Source organism: Protopterus annectens, chromosome 1.part1 (genome assembly GCF_019279795.1).
Source record: "Protopterus annectens isolate FY-2018-M chromosome 1.part1, PAN1.0, whole genome shotgun sequence".
NCBI classification, from domain to species: domain Eukaryota; kingdom Metazoa; phylum Chordata; order Ceratodontiformes; family Protopteridae; genus Protopterus; species Protopterus annectens.
In genome coordinates, this window is record NC_056726.1 from 1,805,346,096 (window position 1) to 1,805,365,580 (window position 19,485).

The following is a 19,485-nucleotide window of genomic DNA, read 5'->3' on the forward strand; positions in this document are numbered from 1 at the left end:
ATTGACTACTCCAACTTTAGACCAATTGCCCTTCTCTCACCTTTAGCAAAGATTATGGAGAAATGTATTCATCAGCAACTTGTACAGTATCTCTCTTAGCTAACTGTCAACATGGCTTTAGACCCCACCATAGCACCACTACTGCTCTCCTTTCCTTTATAGATACCATTAACAACAATCGCAACAATAATCTTTTCTCTTCTGCTTTATTCATTGACCTCTCAAAAGCATTAGACATGGTTAACCACTCTTCCTTAATTAACATCCTTAAATCCCTCTCATTTGACACTCTCTCCATCAAATGGTTTAGTTCTTATCTCAACAACAGACAACAAGCTGTTCTCTGGGACAACCATATCTCCTCCTTACTGCCCATTTCTATCAGAGTTCCTCAGGGCTCTATTCTTGGTCCACTTCTATTCTCCCTCTACATCAATGACCTCCACTCTGCAATTCCTCGAGCCACCTGTATTCAATATGCAGACGACTCCACTATTATTTGTTCAGCATCCTCCTCCTCTGATCTAATCTCACAAACCCAAAACATCTTTAACACTGTAGAAACATGGTTTACTAGACGATATCTTCTCCTTAATGCTAAAAAAAACAAACTTCTTCTCTTCACCCCCACTATTCGTACCCCCCCCCCATTTAATTTCACCATCTTGTCAAACAACAACACTGTCATCTCTCCAGACTCTACAACTAAACTGCTAGGAATAACCATTGATAACAATCTCGCTTTTGATCAACACATCAACAACACCATCAAATCAGTAAATAGAAAGATAGGATCCTTAGATCGTATTAAACCATTCCTCACCCCATCAGCTAGAGCTACTATTGCCCACTCCCATCTTTTATCTACTCTCTTCTATGCCTCTCCTATCTTCACTAGCCTCAAGAAAACTAACCTAAACAAACTAGCAACTTGTTATAATAACATTGCCTGCTTTGCCACTAGTAACCCTTTCAGAACCCATCACTGCCTTAACCTGAAACTTTTAGGCTGGCTAGAACTACAAAACTATATTATAATCTCACAACTTACTATTGCCCACAAAATTCTATACCAACCTGATAACACCCCTATACTATCACAGCTTTTACTCCCTTATAATAATCTTACCTCCCTTCGTTCCTCTTGTAAATTCTTGACCAAACCTATAAAGGCTCATAACTTAGCTGGAGACTCTCTATTTAGTAATACTGTAGGCCGAGCTTGGAATTTGCTACCTAGGGATTTAACTCTAATCACATCTCTACCCCTCTTCAAACAACAAATCAAACTGTACTTCCAAAATCACTGGCTTTGCTCATGTAATACACCTGACTGATTCCCCCCCCCCTTACCTGACCTCTAATCTTACTGGGTGCTTATACTTACTATCTACCTTTCTTCCTCCTTCTAATCCTTCTTTGCTCTACCTATTTCTCTCTCCTCTCCTATCTCCTCTTGCTAGCCCTCTTCTTCTCTTACTTCTTAACTACTGTCACCTCCCTTCATGGTACCTAACACTACTCCTCTTACTTCTCCTCCTACTTGTACTTTTTCCTTTTATAGTAGTAGCCTTAAGACACAGGCTGTTAGTATAAAGTAAGATGCTTTGAATCTGATTTAACTCTAATCATGACTCCATTGATTATGTGCCTTAATTTTATTACCTTTTTTATTATTATACAAATTTTTATTACAATTTTTTTTTCTTTTCTTTGTATTCTATGTGTTTATTATTATCATGTCTGTTTGTTACGTTGTATGTGGAGCTTTTCTCCCCCGGCCTCTACTGAAAATGGAAATATATCCAGCTAGACTAGCCCGGTCAACAAATGTAAAATAAAAATAAAATAAAATAAAAATATAATAAAATTCAACTCTGTCTGTAAAAACCCAGACTCGCAGCCCGCAGCCCCAGAAAGGCCAGACATGTTTTATAAGATGCCTGATGACCAAAAATTCCTGGTTAAGCCTCCACTAGCAGATCCAGCAGTTATTGCTGCGGCTCCTGACAGACAATCTAGACAGGTACCTTCTGCCAGTCTCCCACCAACAGATAAGGACAGCAAAACCATGGATAGACTGGGCAAAAAAGTGTATACTTCTTCCACCTTGGATTTCAGAGCCATTAATTACCAAACACACATGGTGAAATATGATCTGGACCTAGTGTCTTGGGCCTCTAGCCTGCTAGCCTCTACACCTGACTGTCCTACTAAGTCTGATATTGCATCAAAACTGTCCCTAGCCACCCAAGTGGCCAGACACTCCATCAGGTGTAGTTATGATTCAGCAGAAGCCTCGACCAGGTCTGCAGCTTCTGCATCTGCCCTATGCAGATATGCCTGGCTACGCCTTCAACCCCCTTCCAGAGGATGTCAAATCCCAAATTATGGATGCTCCACTAGACCACAATCTACTTTTTGGCAAGAATTCAGCTGAGCTCTTCAAAAACTTGCAAGAGAAAGCAAAGAACTGCAAGACGTTAAATATTTGCTGGTGTCCCCCTTCCCTAAGTACTACAAAAATTATCTTGCTAAGACTTCCTTTGTCAGGAGGATGCCTTCCATTTCTCATCCCTCCTCCTCCAGACCAAGAAGAGGATCTAGGAGACATCTTTACTCCAGACCAACCAACAACTAACCACCCTCCAAACAGCCCTTTCCCGACAGAGGGGGCCTCTCCTCAGCATGACTGCCTTGCCCACCTCCCCTTGTCTGCCTGCCTATCCCACTGCCTCTGTTTTGTAAAACTATCATCTCAGACCAATGGGTCCATTCCATTATTCAAAGAGGATATTTCCTGTCTTGAAAGCAAAAACCAAGGCCAAAAAAAATCCCTTCCCACCAAAAAAACAGCTCCAACTATTCCCACATATACTGCAGGAGCTCTTCTCCCTAGAAATTATAGAACCAGTCCCTCTGAGCCAGGAAGGAAAAGGATTCTATTCTCATCTTTCCTTATCCCAAAAAAGGATGGTCCTTGGGACCCATACTAGACCTATCCTACCTAAATTGGTTCCTAAAAGTCCCATCCTTCAGGATGCTCTCTCTGTAAACCCTCCTGCCCCTGATACCACCCCAAGCCTTCATGGTCACTCTGGACTTAAAGGAAGCTTATCTCCACATTCCTATCCTGCCTTCCCACAGAAGATTCCGGAGATTTACTGGCATTTCCTCAGATTTTCAATTTACAGCCTTGCCCTTTGGCTTATCTACTGCTCCAAGAGTGTTCTCAAAATGCCTGGCTCCTGCCATTGCATTTTGCCGAGCCAAGGGCATCCAAATATACCCTTATCTGGACAACATCCTGCTCCTAGCGGAATCAAAAACTGTGCTCCTAAGTAACCTAAAATTCACCATGACCATCCTTCATGGCTTGGGGTTCACCCTAAACCTTTAAAAATAATCTCTGCACCCACAGCAGGACAAAGTTTTTCTGGGATGCAGGATCAGATCAAGTTTAATGAGATCCTTCCTCCCACAGGACAAAGTGCAGTCTCTCTCAAGTCACTTCCAAGATATTTTGGGGGTATCCTACCTTTCGGCAAGGCAGTTCCTGCAAGTACTGGGACTCATGGCAGCCACGATCCCCATGCTCCATCTAGCTAGGTTGCACATGAGAACATTTTTATTGTACTTAAAGAATGTATGGTCTCTGCACCTATATTCCCTAGACCAAGAAATCCCCCTTCTGCCCTGTCTAAAGTCAGAATTGAGGTGGTGGATTCAACAAATCCTCTGAAACCAAGGTATTCCCCTGCAACTTCCTCCTCCTGTGCAATCCATGCACACAGATGCATCAGATCTAGGGTGGGGGACAACTCTAAAGGGTTACAGGGTTCAAGAATAATGGACCCTTGTACAAAAAACAACACATCAACATCAGGGAGATGACTGCAGTCTTGCTGGCCCTTCAGGCCTTTCTTCCCATCCTTCAACCAGGCCTTCTTCACATTCTTACAGACAACACCACAGTCGTGGTACCTGAACAAACTGGGAGGGACAAAAACCTACCTCTTATGCAAGATAACCGTATAGATTTGGGAGCTAGCCACCCAACACAACCTCTTCCTGCAAGCCTCTTATATCCCCTCTCAGGAAAACAAATAAGCAGACTTGCTCAGCAGAACATCCTCTCACCTTCACGAAGGGATGTTAAACAGGGAAATCTTTCTAGACATAGTCCACCGGTAGGGCACCCCTCAAGTGGATCTGTTTGCCTCCCCCCAGAACAGACAACTAAGCAAATTCTGCAGCAGGGATCATACTCCATCAGCCTGGAGAGTGAATGCCTGCAGCTTTCCTTGGAAGGGGATGTTCCTCTATGCGTCCCCCCCTTCCCACAAATACAAAAGGTCCTTCTGAAAATCAAGAAGGACCAACCGAAAATCTTGCTGGTGACTCCCTGCTGGCCAATGCAACACTGGTTCCTCCTTATTTACTCTTTAGCCAAAGTCATTCACCACAAGTTACCCCACAAGGTAGACCTGCTGTCTCAGCAAAAGGGATCTCTCATTCACCCTCATAAACCTAACTCTTTGGGTGATCATCTTATAATCCCTTACCGACAGCTCTACTCTGAGGACGTGCTTTCAACCTGAGGGAGGCCAGGAAACCAACTACTAGAGAGGCATGCCTATCTAAATGGGAAAGATTCACAAAATGGTGTCTTAAGGACAAGGACTCTATGCAGGCAGACCCCTCCCTAGCCCTTAGCAATGTTTGTAATCTCATTAAGGCTGGACTGACTGACTTCTCTGTGAAAGTCCATCCGTCAGCCATTTCAGCCTACCTACCCTTACAGCGACTCCTGCTTTCCAGGTTGGACATTAAACTTTTCCTGAGAAGGGTCCTACATATTAGATCACCAAGAAAATCCATTCCTCCTCCCTGGGACCTCAACTTCGTGCTAGAAACCTCTCCCTACCTCCTTTTGAACTGGCTAGTTCGGCCTCCTTACAAATGTATACTTGGAAAATCATTCTTTTAGTGGCCATTTCTGCTAGAAGAGTGTCATAACTACAGGCCCTCATGGCCTGCCTACACCACCTTCCATAATGACAGAGTTACCTTATGCACAAATCTTTCCTTTATGCCCAAGGTGGTAAATGAACTATCCCTAAACCAGTCCATCCACTTACCTACCTTCTTCCCAACTCCAACCAACAGTGCAGAGAGAATCCTTCATTCCCTGGATGTACACAGACAGTTGAGATTCTACTTTAGACAAGACTAAGTCTTTCAGAAAGTCTGACCAACTCTTCATCTCCTTTCATCCCAGGGCTCTGGACAAGGCAGTCTCCAAACAAACCATCTCCTGCTGGATTAGGGAATCTTTTATTTTTTTTTATTCACACCATGGCAAGGTCTTACCTCTGGGTGTAAAAGTTCACTCCACCAGGGCCATAGCTACCTCCAAGGCCTTTCTCAAAGGCCTGGACACAGCTTCCATCCTGGAAGCAGCTACCTGGTCTACAGTACACATCTTCATCAAACACTACAAACTAGACCAAGTCCCCAGGGCCAGGGCAGGCTTTGCCAGAGCAATCCTGCAAGGATTCCTGGAATCCTCTACCTTTTTCCATTTCTCCTCCTAAGGTGTGATACTCTCCCACACCAAAGTGAATACTCCATCATTGGAATAGAAGGACATAGAATAGTTGTGTAAAATCTTACCATAACCATAGATGTCCTTCTCTTCCATGTTGCAGTATTCTTTCCCACCCTCTATACCCCCTATTCTTGTTTTATTGCAGGGTCTGGCCCGTGGTCACTACTTCCACCCACTAAGGCTTATCTGTTCAGCCTTATAGTGGCATTTGTTTCTTTTGTTGACATCTTGTTCTCCTCACAGGCCACTGGTTCTGAGGTCTGTGTGTGCCGACATCACATTTTAAGGACCCTGGTTTATGGCCCTATGTGTGATGTCCCATGCACCTACAGAAGCCAGCCAAAAAGCTTTTGTATAGGAGCCGACATCAGATCACCTTAGGTGGAAAATCACACACCAAAGTGAATACTGGAACATGAAAGAGAAAGACATCTATGGTTATGGTAAGATTTTACACAACTATTCTTTTTCACTACACTGAATTTATAAGGAATTAAGACACTAGTGTACAATTTAATAGTTTTCATTTTTCTAAGTAAGAAAGTGTGGGTAGACTGCCTAGCCTTTTGAGAAATTGGAGTGCATTCTTTCTCTTTTTTAAGGAAAACTATCTAAAATAAAAAAAAAATCTTGTATTTATTTTTTAATCTCCATTCCCAACCTCTTCCCAGCCCTGCAAGGCATCAAGCTGTTCTTCCTGGCTTCCAGGCTTGGCCATTCATGAATCCATCAGCTGCTGCTTGCTAGGTACTCCGGAAATAACCCTTTGCTGGGTGGGCTTTCTCACTCCTCAGAAAGTTGATCTCAGTAGCATTCATTATTTAGGCCTGAGAAATGAGAAATCCAGTGAGGAGATCATTTTTCACTACACCTGGTCAATTTTTGTAGTTATGGAAGAAGTCATGCAAAGCCCTCTGGCCATTGTTGTCACTCTTTTGTGTCAAACCTAAAATTTTCTGTGAGGCTTCTGGTCTCCAGCAGAGGTCTACCCAAGCATCAGGTTTCTTCTTCCCCTAGGAGGGAGTAGGAGAGCTGGCTGACATCTGCTTAATCCTATCCCAACAAACAGCAGATGGATATCCTGCCTCTGCACCATTGGACTGGCTAAAATAAAAAAAAAAAAAAAAAGTGAATATGGGACAAATTCAGAGATTTGGCTTTATTGGCCTGAATTTCTCTATAACAGACTTGAAGAGTAAAAAGTCATGGGCATTCAGAACTGCCATATACCTGAAACACCTGATGTCCTACAGGGGACATTTGCATATATCCCGCAATTCCCTTTTGCAAGAGGTTTTAAGGAATCAGACCATGAAAACTCTAGCTTAGCTAGGTTTTCTTGTATTTTCCTAATTGTGGTAAATATAAGGAAAAGGCAGGAGAGTATATGTAAAACTCACAGGAGAAATCACCAAAAGATTCCTAAAAGAAACACAGCCACTTTTATGGGGATGGGAATAACACAGGTTAACTGAAAATTTCATAATGGAATAATCCAATGCGTTACTAGTTCAGTGGATAAATTAATCCCATTGAAACACCAGCTCAAGAATATGGCAATGCATGTGCCTAACGGACTTAATTTCCAGTTTGCAACCGAAGCTGTTCATAATACAGAAAAACTCCCAAACAAAAGCCACTATTTATTTTTTATTTATTTATTTGCATTTGTTGACCAGGATAGTCCACTGGGCTGAGTTGGCCCATTTTCAGTGGAGGCCCAGGGAGAAAAGCTCCACAAGAATAGTTACATTAAATTGCATTACGTTTAATTGCATAACATTTACATATATGTAGGGTGAAATTGCATTACTATTAACAGACAGTAGACACTAGGACATCATCCACTTTAACATTAAAATCACCCAAGATTAACCAATACAGATGATGTAGAAATAAAAAAAAACGAGGAAGTCTATATTAAAAAAAAAAACTGTAGAAAAAATCTTTTGCAGCAGCAAAGTTTCTCACCACTGTGTTTTGTAATAATTATCCTTCTGACTCCACAGTTTTATTTTTGGATAAGAAGGCAAGGTACGTCAAACAGATCTTGGCATTTGTGATATCACCACAGGTTCATGGGTAGTTACTGTCCTCATTACCATGACAGTCTACCCCAAATTCCCAATTGGTCCAAAACACCACCTGGTTAAGTAGCTTACTCAATGTCATAAAATAGGTACATGAAGGCAGAAAGATTCAAACCCTGTACCCTTGTCTCAGGCAGCAGCTTAGTAACACATTACAGCCTTAGTCCCCTGCACTAACTGCAGGAGTATCAGTTTAATGTAAATGCTGAAATCTTGAGTACTGTGTGATTAAGTGACTTGTTCAGAGCCACATGGTAGGCAAATGGAGGCAGAGCTAGGTCATGGTCAAGTGGGGCTCTAGGGAGAGAAATAGACTTGGAGGCCCCCTTTATTCTGATCATCACCCCAACCAATGCAAATAGTTTAACCTGACAAATGTCAAGCCCTTTGCAATTTCCGGAGGCTGTAAAGAATGTACTGCAAAAATATATTACTAAAATGCAACATGTTTAGACTATATTACACAATCCAGGCATATTAATGAATTATTTCATTCTTTATTGCAATGAATACAAAAGTAATCAAAGGCAATATCAATGCTGCAGAAGCTTTTGTTCAACAACCTACAAGTCACACACAAATTAGAAATATTACAGCATACAACCTGCTGTTTTTTTTTGGGGGGGGGGGTGGCTTACATGCTTGCATTATACTTGCATCTCATTTTTGACTTCCCTATGTATTCTCTGTCATCAAGAACGGCTGTCCCATCTGACATCTATCAGTATGGGTCTGACCTACTTGAATGGCTGATAATGCTGTATTGTTCCAGCATATACCTCCAGAATCAAAAGATCCACATTGTGGACACATGGAGAGCTGTGCATGGTAGTTAGTCAGGCCCCTGCCAGCCATATCTGTATCCCATTACTTAGCTGTCTCTCCCTATTTATCATAAACACTGTTCAAATCTCTCAATGTGCATATTATTTTTTACAATTTTTAATTAAAATTTTACTGTAGAAACTGCTATTTTCTAAAAGAGAACACTCTTACATTGAAACCAGATTTAGTGTGAGAAACAGTAAACTCCTTTTTCTTCTTAAATCACATTTAGTAAAAGTGCATCTGGCAACTCATTAAACTACAACAAACTTGCTGGGATTCATACTCAAGTAACGTATAATGAAGTACTGATTAGTGTTTAGTGAAGGGTTTAAGAATTCAAAAGACAAAAGTGCAATGCATTTGCTAACAGCCTGTGACACCCTGCTGGATACAAGTGACCCTTTTCAGGAGCAGGCCAGGACTACTGTTTGAAGTAACTTGGTCGAGTCACATAAAAGACAAAAATCCAACAAAGAGGTGTGTGGCAAAACAACGGCACTGCAAAAACTGCTTGAATACGAAGTCCTTTTATTCGGAAAAGTACTGAATAAAACGCAAGAAAAACGTAAGCGCTTTTACAGTGTATCCAGTGTAAACACTGCTTCCTCAAACGTATTTACAGAAAAACCTAGCAGTTCCATTTAAATACTCCTGTTGTAGTCCTTATTCAAGCAGTTTTTGCAGTGCTGTTGTTTTGCCACACACCTCTATTTTATCTATATTTACTTGGGTGCGTCAGGCATCAATCCAGTTTCACCGGTGAGTTATTTTTTTGTTTGAGAGTTTTCACATAAAAGACAAATGAAGGCTGTGGGAGTCAAACCATGTACTACAGGAAGAAGCTGCTTAACAGCTCATAGCATTACTCTCATAGCATTATGCCTTTGCACTAAGTGCTTGACAACCTGTTATAGTCCAAACACATCACCTTTCATACATATCTGCCTGCAGAAAACAAGCTAAATTAAAAATGTATTCATAGCTAAAATATTAACATTAAACTCAGAGTTCATGCTGTCCATGTATTCACAGGTAAATAAAAAGCACAACTGCCAGCATTCAACAAAACAAGGAAACCAACGATCACATCCAAAGAACATGACTCGTATCGTGATTTTCCTACTTACTACAGTCAGTTTCCTTCAATTTACACAATGAGTACTCTGGTTCATGGGTAGTTTCTAGGCTTGCAGTCCAGGGGACCATTGAGGAGCCTAGCCCAAATTTCCAGTTGCCTAAAGTACTATCTGCTTAAGTGACTTGTTCAAGAACAGGGCATGAATATGTGGCAAAATCAGAGATGTTCTGCAAAATTGGAGACAGATAGGAGCAGAGTACTCTAAATCATGTAAAAGTTAACAGACATATACATTTAGCATTGACCAGTTTAGTGATGTGGGAATAGAACCCATGGCCCTAATCTAAAGCAAGATGTGCTACCTGTTGCATCACTGACACTGATTACACACTGATTATAACTCTGTGACTGACAGCAACAGACTGTAAAGTTCAGTGATATTTATTTATTTATTTGACGTTAACCAGGTTAATCCATCTGAGCTAATGCCCTTTTTCAGTGGAGACCCGAGGAGAAAATCTCCAAAATGGACTGTACAAAAATTTTAAAAATTAGAATTGAAGGACAAGTATAACAAGTAAAACGTGTGATTCAGAAGAGAAAAATACCCAAGTTTACAAAACAAATTATATAAGAAGAAAAAAGGAAAAACTTCTACAAAACATTATACAGGCATAATGTTCAGAGTACAGGATAACAAATTTGTGTACAGATAGCAAGCATGTATATATTACAATGGTTATTAGGCAGCATGATATTGCACAAGAAGAGAAGTAGTAGAGAGTGGGAAGACAAGTTAGAAGGGTAAAGAAGAATATTTGGTCAGAGCGAAGTTGCAAGGATACCTAGAAACAAATTTAAAGGTGGTCAAGCAGAAGAGACTAAAGAGTTGTTTTGTCAAGTATAAGGGGGAAAAAGTAAATATTAAAGCAGAAATAGGGGAGAGGAGTGGAGTAGAATGATATTTTAAAAGGTCAGGAAGTTAGAATAGTTAGAGGATGTGAGGGAAGGTGAGAGGCAGAGAGGAAAGAAATGGTATGGGAAAAGAGAAAGGGAGGAAGGACAGGAAGGAGGAAGGGGAGAAACTTTGTGGGATGGTTACAAAGATATTTCCTAGAGCTGTGTAGGTAATGTTTGAGAGCTGTCTTGAATACTTGTGCATGGGTGATATTTCTTAGGGTAAAGGAAAGCTTATTCCACGAGAGAGAAGGAAGACAGGAATGTAGGTTTTGTCCTAGTGATGTGTTTGGTTTCTAAATCTGTAAGAAAAGTTGATCAGAACATCTAACAGGGTGTGATGGGTTAGAGGGAGACGAGAGGATGTGCAAGGGCAAAAGGATGGTTTATAGGGTGTGATGGGTTATAGAGGGAGACGAGAGGATGTGCTAGGGCAAAAGGATGGTTTATTTAAGAGTAGATTATAAGAAGTTGAGAATATATGAGTTGGTTAGGAAATTCTGACCAGTTAGGATTCTGGAGTACAAGACAGTGATGAGATTTCGGAGGTAAGTTAGTAGCAACTCTGGCAACTTTGTTATATGTGGTTTCAAGTTTAGATAGAAGAGAAGACTGTAAGTTAGTAAGAACTGGGGAGTAGTACAGGTAGTTAGGAAGGAGAAAGGCCTGAGCAAGTGATATTCTGGAGTTAGGGGTAAGGAACCTTTGGTTTCTATACAGCAAGCCAAGCTTTTGATGACTTTTCTTTATACAGTTCTGTACATGGAAATTGAATTTTAGTTGGTCATCATTGATTATGCCATGTAACTTTATTTGAGGTTTAGAAGAAATGATGGTGTTATTTAAAAATATAAACAAGTAAAAAAAAAAATAACAGAAGTAGTTGGTGTGGAGGGTCCCTATTAGATGAATGAGAAATTAAAATCTCAAACTGCTAAAAAGTCGAAAATGCCGTTCTTCAAAATTGCTATTGTGAGATCGTGGTACAGTGAAGATTGGAAAATTTGCCCTTTCCTCACTGTAGTGCGATCTCAGAGTTGGTATATATAATTAGCAGGGGATGTGGGGGGGCTCAACCCCCCACAATACCCATTTCAAAGAATGGCATTTTCGACTTTTTCAGCCGTTCGAGATTTTAATTTTTTGTTTATCTAATAGGGACCCGATGTGGAGGATTAAACCTACTTTCAGGGTTTGACTCCAAGCAAAGTCACTTAAGTAGACAGTGCCCCCCCCCCCCATTTTACACACATATATATATATATATATATATATATATATATATACACACACACACACACACACACACACACACACACACACACACACACACACTGCAAGTAGTTTTGAAAATAAAATGAATATGATAGTATGATGCTTGATTTTATAGCATTAGTGTTTACTTAGCTTTTCTCTGTATTCACACTCACAAAAAATATAGGTATGAGTCTAGGTTACATTATTAATTTTTATGCAGTTATTAACATAAAACTGTAAACCATTATAGTTGAGCAAAGACAACTTACATCCTCAGAGGGAAGGTGCAGCCTATTAAATAATGGTTTCACTATTACATCATCTAATGTGTTAGTTTTAATTTTGAGGTGTTCCACCTATATGAAATAAGTAAAAGCTTGTCTTTCTAGTAAGAAACTACAAGTGATGCCCTTAGTATGGAAATACAAAACAGCATATATGTTAATTTAGGTAGTGTGGCATTGTGGGTTCAGTCTTTCAGGGACTGGCATGGATTTTCAGTTCTGAAAAATATTCAGAGATCTGTCCTTATTAATAAAATAAAATACAAAGCATAACAGACCTTTTGCATAAAAAAAAAAATTGCATGTGATGAATTTATATCAAAGGCCAGAAGTTTGTTACTTCTGCTTGCTTTAGTATTTTCAAATTACTGACACCGCAGTGGAGCATGAAGGGTTGCTGCGCTCCTGATTGTGCCATCCTTCAGATGAGACATTAAACTGAGTCCTCATCTGCTTGAGTTGGTAGTAACTCAGATGGTTATAAAAGATTTCATGACACTTATAGAAAATAAATAGGGAAATTTCCCTGTTATCCTGGCCAAATTTCCACTATTAGTATAAATACGATCTTGTGTCTTCTTGAAAAGGAAATCCAACAAGTAAGCAAGCTGGAGAATGGTTAAGTTCCCTCTAATACAAATAAAACAGCAAAACTATATATAGAAAGAGGAACTCACAGCACAAAAAGAGCTTCCGTAGATAATTTGTTGTTAAAATGATTGCTTTCACTTTTAACCAATGTTTTTTCAGATCTTAAAACCAATTAATAAAACAAACATTTTAAATATAGTGCAAACCACTAAACATACCAGTCACAATTCTTCTAAAACAGCAACATCCAATCAGATTTGCTAACACTACATCTCATTGTAATACATAATCCCAGACCTGTCAGCTAACCAATAGTTACACATCTGTCCGGTCCGTTCTACTAAAGCTAATAGGTATTATAAAGAGGAGCATGAACCAGAATAAAATAACATTTATATAACTGATATGTATTATATTATGTACATGTTCTGCTAATTCTTTTATTGGCTGTTCACTTTATTGTTGATCTTTTCATAGGTCCCTTGTTTTATATGTTTTTCTCCCAGATTGGTTGGGTGTTTTTGTTGTTAAGTAAACTTATGAAAGTTATGCTATTTATATTTGATTATTGATGTTTTAAATTATAAGTTAAGGCTTATTTTTGTATATGTTATTGTCAAGTATATATTTTTAGTTATATTTTAATGTGCTATGATAGCTGTTTTAGCACCATGGTTATTATGTAATTGTTAAGCTCTGACATGTACTAATACTTTTTATTCATATTATATGGTGCTGTTTTAGCCTTTTTTATTTTATTGCAGCCATTTGAAATTGATGATTTTTAAACATCTGTTAATATATATTGGTTGTACTATATTTAAATGTTTTATTAATTGGCTTTAAAATCTGTAGAAACATTGGTTAAATGTGAAAGAACTCATCTTATACAATAAATTATTTACAGAAGCTCTTTTTGTGCCATGGGTTTCCTCTTTTTGGATGTAGTCTTCCTTAAAAGGTGCCACTGTCCTGTAGTGACTTACCTGGTGAACAAAGGATAAAAATAGCTAGAGAGAGCTTGGAAGTGGATGACATGATGATGGTGAGAAGACTGGACATCCTATGTATCCAAGAGACGAGATGGATCCATAGTCTACTGCTCAGGAGCAGAGGCTAGAAATGGTGTTGGAACTGGTGAGAGTGAGGAATGTCATCAGAGTCAGTGACAGACTCGTAGTAGTCAGACTCCAGTGTAAATAATCTCAGCATATGTCCCACAGCAGGGTTGTGATAGTGAGGAAAAAAGTAAATTCAGCAGTTGCAGGATCTACTAGATAAAGCAGGTCATGTTGATAATGGGCGAATAAAGGAGAAGCCATTCTAGACTTAACACATGCAGTCACAAGATCACATACAAGAGTAGCCAACATGCAATTCAGGTAGACTTCCTCCTAGTAAGGAAAGGGCAGTGGGCTAGAATCAGTGATTGTAGAGTCTTTCCTGCTATGAAGGCTTTAAGGTCAACAGAGACCAGCCTGTACGTTGACTAAGTTGACCGTAAAGAAAGAACAATGGCTAAGGAAGCAGCCCAAGAAGAAGAAAACTGGTGGAGATGAAGAAGAATGACAAAGCCTCAAAACAGCATGTGTGAGGACTACAGAACAGATATAATGCACGTAAGGTACTTAAGGAAAGCTGTTGGTTGAATATAGAAGTCCAGGAAAAAGAGGAGTGCAAGAAAAAGTGGGAGACAGAAAAGATGGACCAGGCTAGGAAGGAATACTGACTGACTAACAAAAGAAGTTAAGAAAGGATTTACAGTAAAATCTGAGGCACTCTACCAGCTTCTGGAAAGTGACGTTGTAGGTGGCACAAAGAAGCTATATCAGGTTGCAAGACAAAGACAGAAAGATAAAGAAAATAGTCAAACACCTTTCATAAGGGATGTCAGCAACAACCTGCTTACCAGTCCACAGGACATCAAAGGCAGATGGAGGGAGTACTTCCAGCAGTACACCGCCTACAATGAGAGAAGAGCCCACCCTAGACATGTAGCGCTAAGAAAAATGAAGTCAGGGAAACAGGCTCAGATGAGGTCACAGCACATATAATATGCTGGGTGAGATAGGGGAGAAATGGCTGCTTAGGGTACTCCTAACAGTGTGGAGAGAAAGGCATATCCCTGATGACTGGAGAATAAGCATGCTTGCGCCAGTGTGCAAGAACAAAGGGGACATCCACAACTGTGTGCAGTACAGAGGTATGAAACTCCTTTCACATTGCATGAAAGTTCTGGAGAGGATGATAAACGGATATGCAGAGTAGTAGAAAGGTCTGGAGAGGATGATAAACGGATATGCAGAGTAGTAGAAAGTAAGGTCGGAGATGAGCAGTTCAGATTCAGATCAGGATGCAGCACAACTTACCCGATGTTTGCACTGAGAAGAAGCTAGATATGAAGAAAGTGAAAGCATGTGACACGATCCCAAAAAAAAACTGATTTGGGCAAGTACTGTGGGGATGTGAAGTCCCAGAAACATTGGTAGAATTAGTGCAGGCTGTGTACAAGGACCCAATGATTCAAGTACGAACAGTGCTGAGCCTCACAAAAGGGCTCCCAGTGGGAGTGGGTGTACATAAGGTTCAGCTCTGAGCCCCCTGCTCTTCATACTAGTGATGAACTACATTAGCAAAGAGGTTGGTGGGGACAGATCAACAAAGTTGCTGTATGCAGATGATATGGCATTACAGAAAGACTCTGAGCAAGAACTTCAGCAAAGGATAGCGTAATGGAATGCAAAACTTGAAGGCACATGGGATAAAACTAAGAACAGATAAAACAGTGGTAATGGCAGCAAATTGAAAAAAAATCAGAGGATGCTAAGAAGTGAGAGAGAAAGAAAGACAGTGGAACAGGTTAATAGCTTCAAATATCAGGGAGGGGTGATTGAGAAGAAAGGAAGTCTGAATGAAGAGGTCAAACCTAGAATCAGAAGGGCTCCAGTCAACTGGCATAGTGTCATATGTAGTGTATGGCAGAAGAATGCCAAAGAAACTGAAATGTAAGGTTTACAAAACAGTGGTATGACCATAACTGCAGTATGCTTCAGAAACCTGGGCAGTAAAGGCAGAGCAGATGAGGAAGCTAGAGGTGATGGAAATGAAGTGCCTGAGATGGGTGGTAGGATGCACACTGTGGAACAGATCAAGAAATGAGGACATAAGAGCAGAAGCCAAAGTAGCTCAAATTGCAGAAAAGATCAAAGAGAACAGATTACAGTGGCTCAGACACATGTGCAGAAAAGCAGAAGACAATCCAGTGAATAAGGTTTGGGACAGACATAGAGAAGGTGAGAGGAAACAAGGTCATCCATCAAAGAGGTGGATGGATTCTGTGAGAGAAGATCTGCAACAGTCAGGCATGAGTGTCGAAGAAGGCAGAAGTGTAATATTGAATTGAGAGAGATGGCTACAGTTAACACAACACCCCCACCCCATGTAGAAAATGGGGAAAAAGGGGGTTGATGATGATGCAAGTGAATCTCAGTATTTGATCTCAGCATGGTGAATATATACTGCACAAACCGGTCTTCAACATTGGAACCAAACATGGTTTGCTTCCAAGGTTTCACATCTCATTTTTATCTTCTGCCCCTTCAAAGTTTGTTATAGTTGTCTCTCTATTTATGTCTTGGATGATGAAAACCAGTGGAGCATTAGTAACATGACAAGTTGATCAACCGAGATGTCTCAGAATCATATGTTCCATCAATATGGAAAACGTTCTATACATTACCTATACATAAAGGAGGCAATTCCTCTGATATATCTAACTTCAGACCAATTGCTATACTGTCTCCCCTCTCCAAGATGCTTGAGAAATGCATTCACAAGCAGATAATGCAGTGCCTTGTCCAACAGAACCTTCTAACACAAACACAACACGGATTTCGTCCTAAACACAGTACTACAACTGCACTAATATCCTTCATCAGTGCTGTATCACTGGCCTATGACAACAATAAACTAGTTTCATGTCTGTTCCTCGACCTCTCCAAAGCCTTTGACACGGTCTCCCACCCCCTTCTCCTAGATAAACTCTCTCATTTAAGATTCTCTCCTCCAACCATATCCTGGTTTTCTAGCTATCTCTCTAACTGCCAGCAAGCTGTTAAATGGCACTCTGCTCCATCCCCCCAGCTAATCGTCCAAATGGGTGTTCCCCCAAGGATCCATACTTGGGCCACTCCTATTCAATATTTTCACCAACCTACTTTGCACTTCTTGTCCCAACTCTACACTTGTACAGTATGCAGATTATTCAACAGTCATCACCACTGCTGACAATCCATCTGACCTCCACACTAATACCTAAGCATCATTCAAGACTGTAGAGACATGGCTTAGCAATAACAAATTAATTCTCAACCCTAAGGAAACTAAGCTCCTACTTTTCCTCCCAAAAAACCTCATCAATCTCAAAACTACATTTTCCATCCTATCAAGCAATAGCACTATCATTACTGCTGAACCTAGCACTAAACTGCTAGGAGTCATAATAGACGATCAGCTTAAATTCAGTCTACAAGTCACTGCCTCTATCAAAAAGACTCACCAGAAACTTGGACTCCTTTACCATAACAAAAGACATCTAACCAATACAGCCAGAATAACTCTCGCCCATGCATTTCTTCCCACGCTTCTCTATAGCTGTAAATTATTCACAAATCTTAACACCACACTCATAACTAAACTCGAAACTACGTATAGTAAGGTTGCCAAGTTTGCTGCAAACCAAACCTACAAGTCACGCCATTGTTTATCTCTTAAACAATTGGACTGGCTCAAATTCCTTCATTTGCTGCTTGTAAATCAACTGCAAATTATCCACTCCATCCTCTGGCTACCATCTTTCTGCCCTAGCCTCCTATCTATTGTATCTAAATATTCCCCAACCAGGACACTACGTAGCTCAGACCAGGACTTCCTACAGATCTATAAACCCAACACCAAAACAGGGTGTCTACTCTATAACTATAACCCTGCTACAACTTGGAACCAACTACCCCTAGAAATTAGGTCACTTGACCAAACCAAGCATTTCAAACTAGCCACTCGAAGGTACCCAACAAATAAATGGTCCTGCCACTGTAGTCATCCTCCCTGAAACTACCCAACCGTAGCTTCTGTTCCTCCCCCCTCCATTCTACACCACTGTCTAGCTTAATAATCATCTGCCCTTCTGTCTCTATGCTTAACCACTTCATCCCCTTACTACTCCTCCTGTACCTTTACTGTATATAACCACTTAGGAATTATGAACACTGTATTCCTTTCATGACATTGCACCTAAGTTTCTGCGGTATGACTTCTGTCATTGTACCCAACTGCTTTCTGAATGATTTATTGTAATTTTTTTTTTTTTTTTTTTTTTTTTTTTTGCAGTATGATTTCTGACATTGTACCCAACTGTTTTCTGTATGATTTGATGTAAATGTCATCTCTAACTATTTGTTCAGATGCAAATGAAAATGTCTAACTAATTGTAAGTGAAATGCAAATACTGACTGCGGAGCTTTTCTCCTCGGGTCAACACTGAAAACTAGCTAAATGCTCAGCTGGACTAACCTGGTTAACAAATGTAAAATAAATAAATAAAAAATAAATAAATAAAAGTTCCATTTCTTTTCATGAAGTTTGTAAGCATGCTCATGTACAAGATCCATTATAATGTAGTAGCTTTTCTGAAATACCATATATACTAAAAAAAAGTCTTGCCTTTTCAGTAATTGCTTGAAAAGTACTAAAGTTCATGACATACACATCTTTGTGCCTAACCAGAAACATTGTGGACCAGACTGAAAACATTGTGGACCAGACTACAAAAGAATTTGCAAGTGCTTAATGAGACTCCCGATTCTGTAGTATTTGTGTTCCTCCACAGTACAGTGGTGGCAGTTCTCAAGCTTTATAGGCTAATAAGAATTTCTAATGTCAGCCAGTTTCAGAACGGGAATGCCACAAAGCTTAGAATTTTTACAGTGGCATTTAAAGCCAGTGTCAAAACTCTAACCAGCAGTATACCCCTTTGAACTCGGTACGTCTGTGTGTAGTAGCATTTGCTGCATCTGTATGACTGATCTGGTACTGCAGGCATCAGCTGGGCAATAGCTATATTGCCTGCAGTACCAGTTACAACATATAGGTGGCACCGGAGTATTGTGGGGTAAAATCTGAGGATGCACAGCACTGTAGTGTTAGAACTGTCTCCTTTCTTTATACACAGTAGACAGCTCCTAACAACATATCTTTTAAAATTGAGCTATACTGTGTTAGAGCAGTAACCACATCATACTCTCCGTATACTGTAGGACTTTAAAGTGCATGCAGGAGAATTTTAACCTGTCCTTTGTGTCTTGCATGACATGCAGGTGATACTGTGGTGTTGTGTAACTTCAGGCTCTGACTGAGAGTTTTATGTCTGACAAGTAATTTTGGGGTTACCCTCTCCTTTTACATTGAGGTACAGTTATGTTGGAATTAGTATATTTAAGTTGCAAGGAGATGAAATGTGCACCTTCCCCATGGGGGATGCAATGGGATATGCTTTCCTGCAAAAAGTGTGGTGCTGTGATTTCCTTCCACATACCAAAAACATGCTGCTGGTGGATTGGTTATCTTCTAACATAGGTGTGTGTGGTTGCCTTGTGTGACAGTGTGTGATATATGTCATGTGACAGACTGGCATCCAATCCTGAATTAGTTTGTGTGTCTTCTGCCCAATGAATGCCAGAATAGGTTCCACCTCCTACACAAATATCACCTGGATAAAACAGATATTGGAGA

At 40.1% G+C, this 19,485-nt stretch overlaps 1 protein-coding gene across 2 annotated transcripts in view; it reads left to right on the top strand.

Annotated features, from left to right (window-relative positions):
- The window catches only part of LOC122812335 (interferon alpha-inducible protein 27-like protein 2A), a 449,204-nt gene that overhangs the window by 306,120 nt on the left and 123,599 nt on the right, over nucleotides 1–19,485 (top strand). The window lies entirely within an intron of this gene.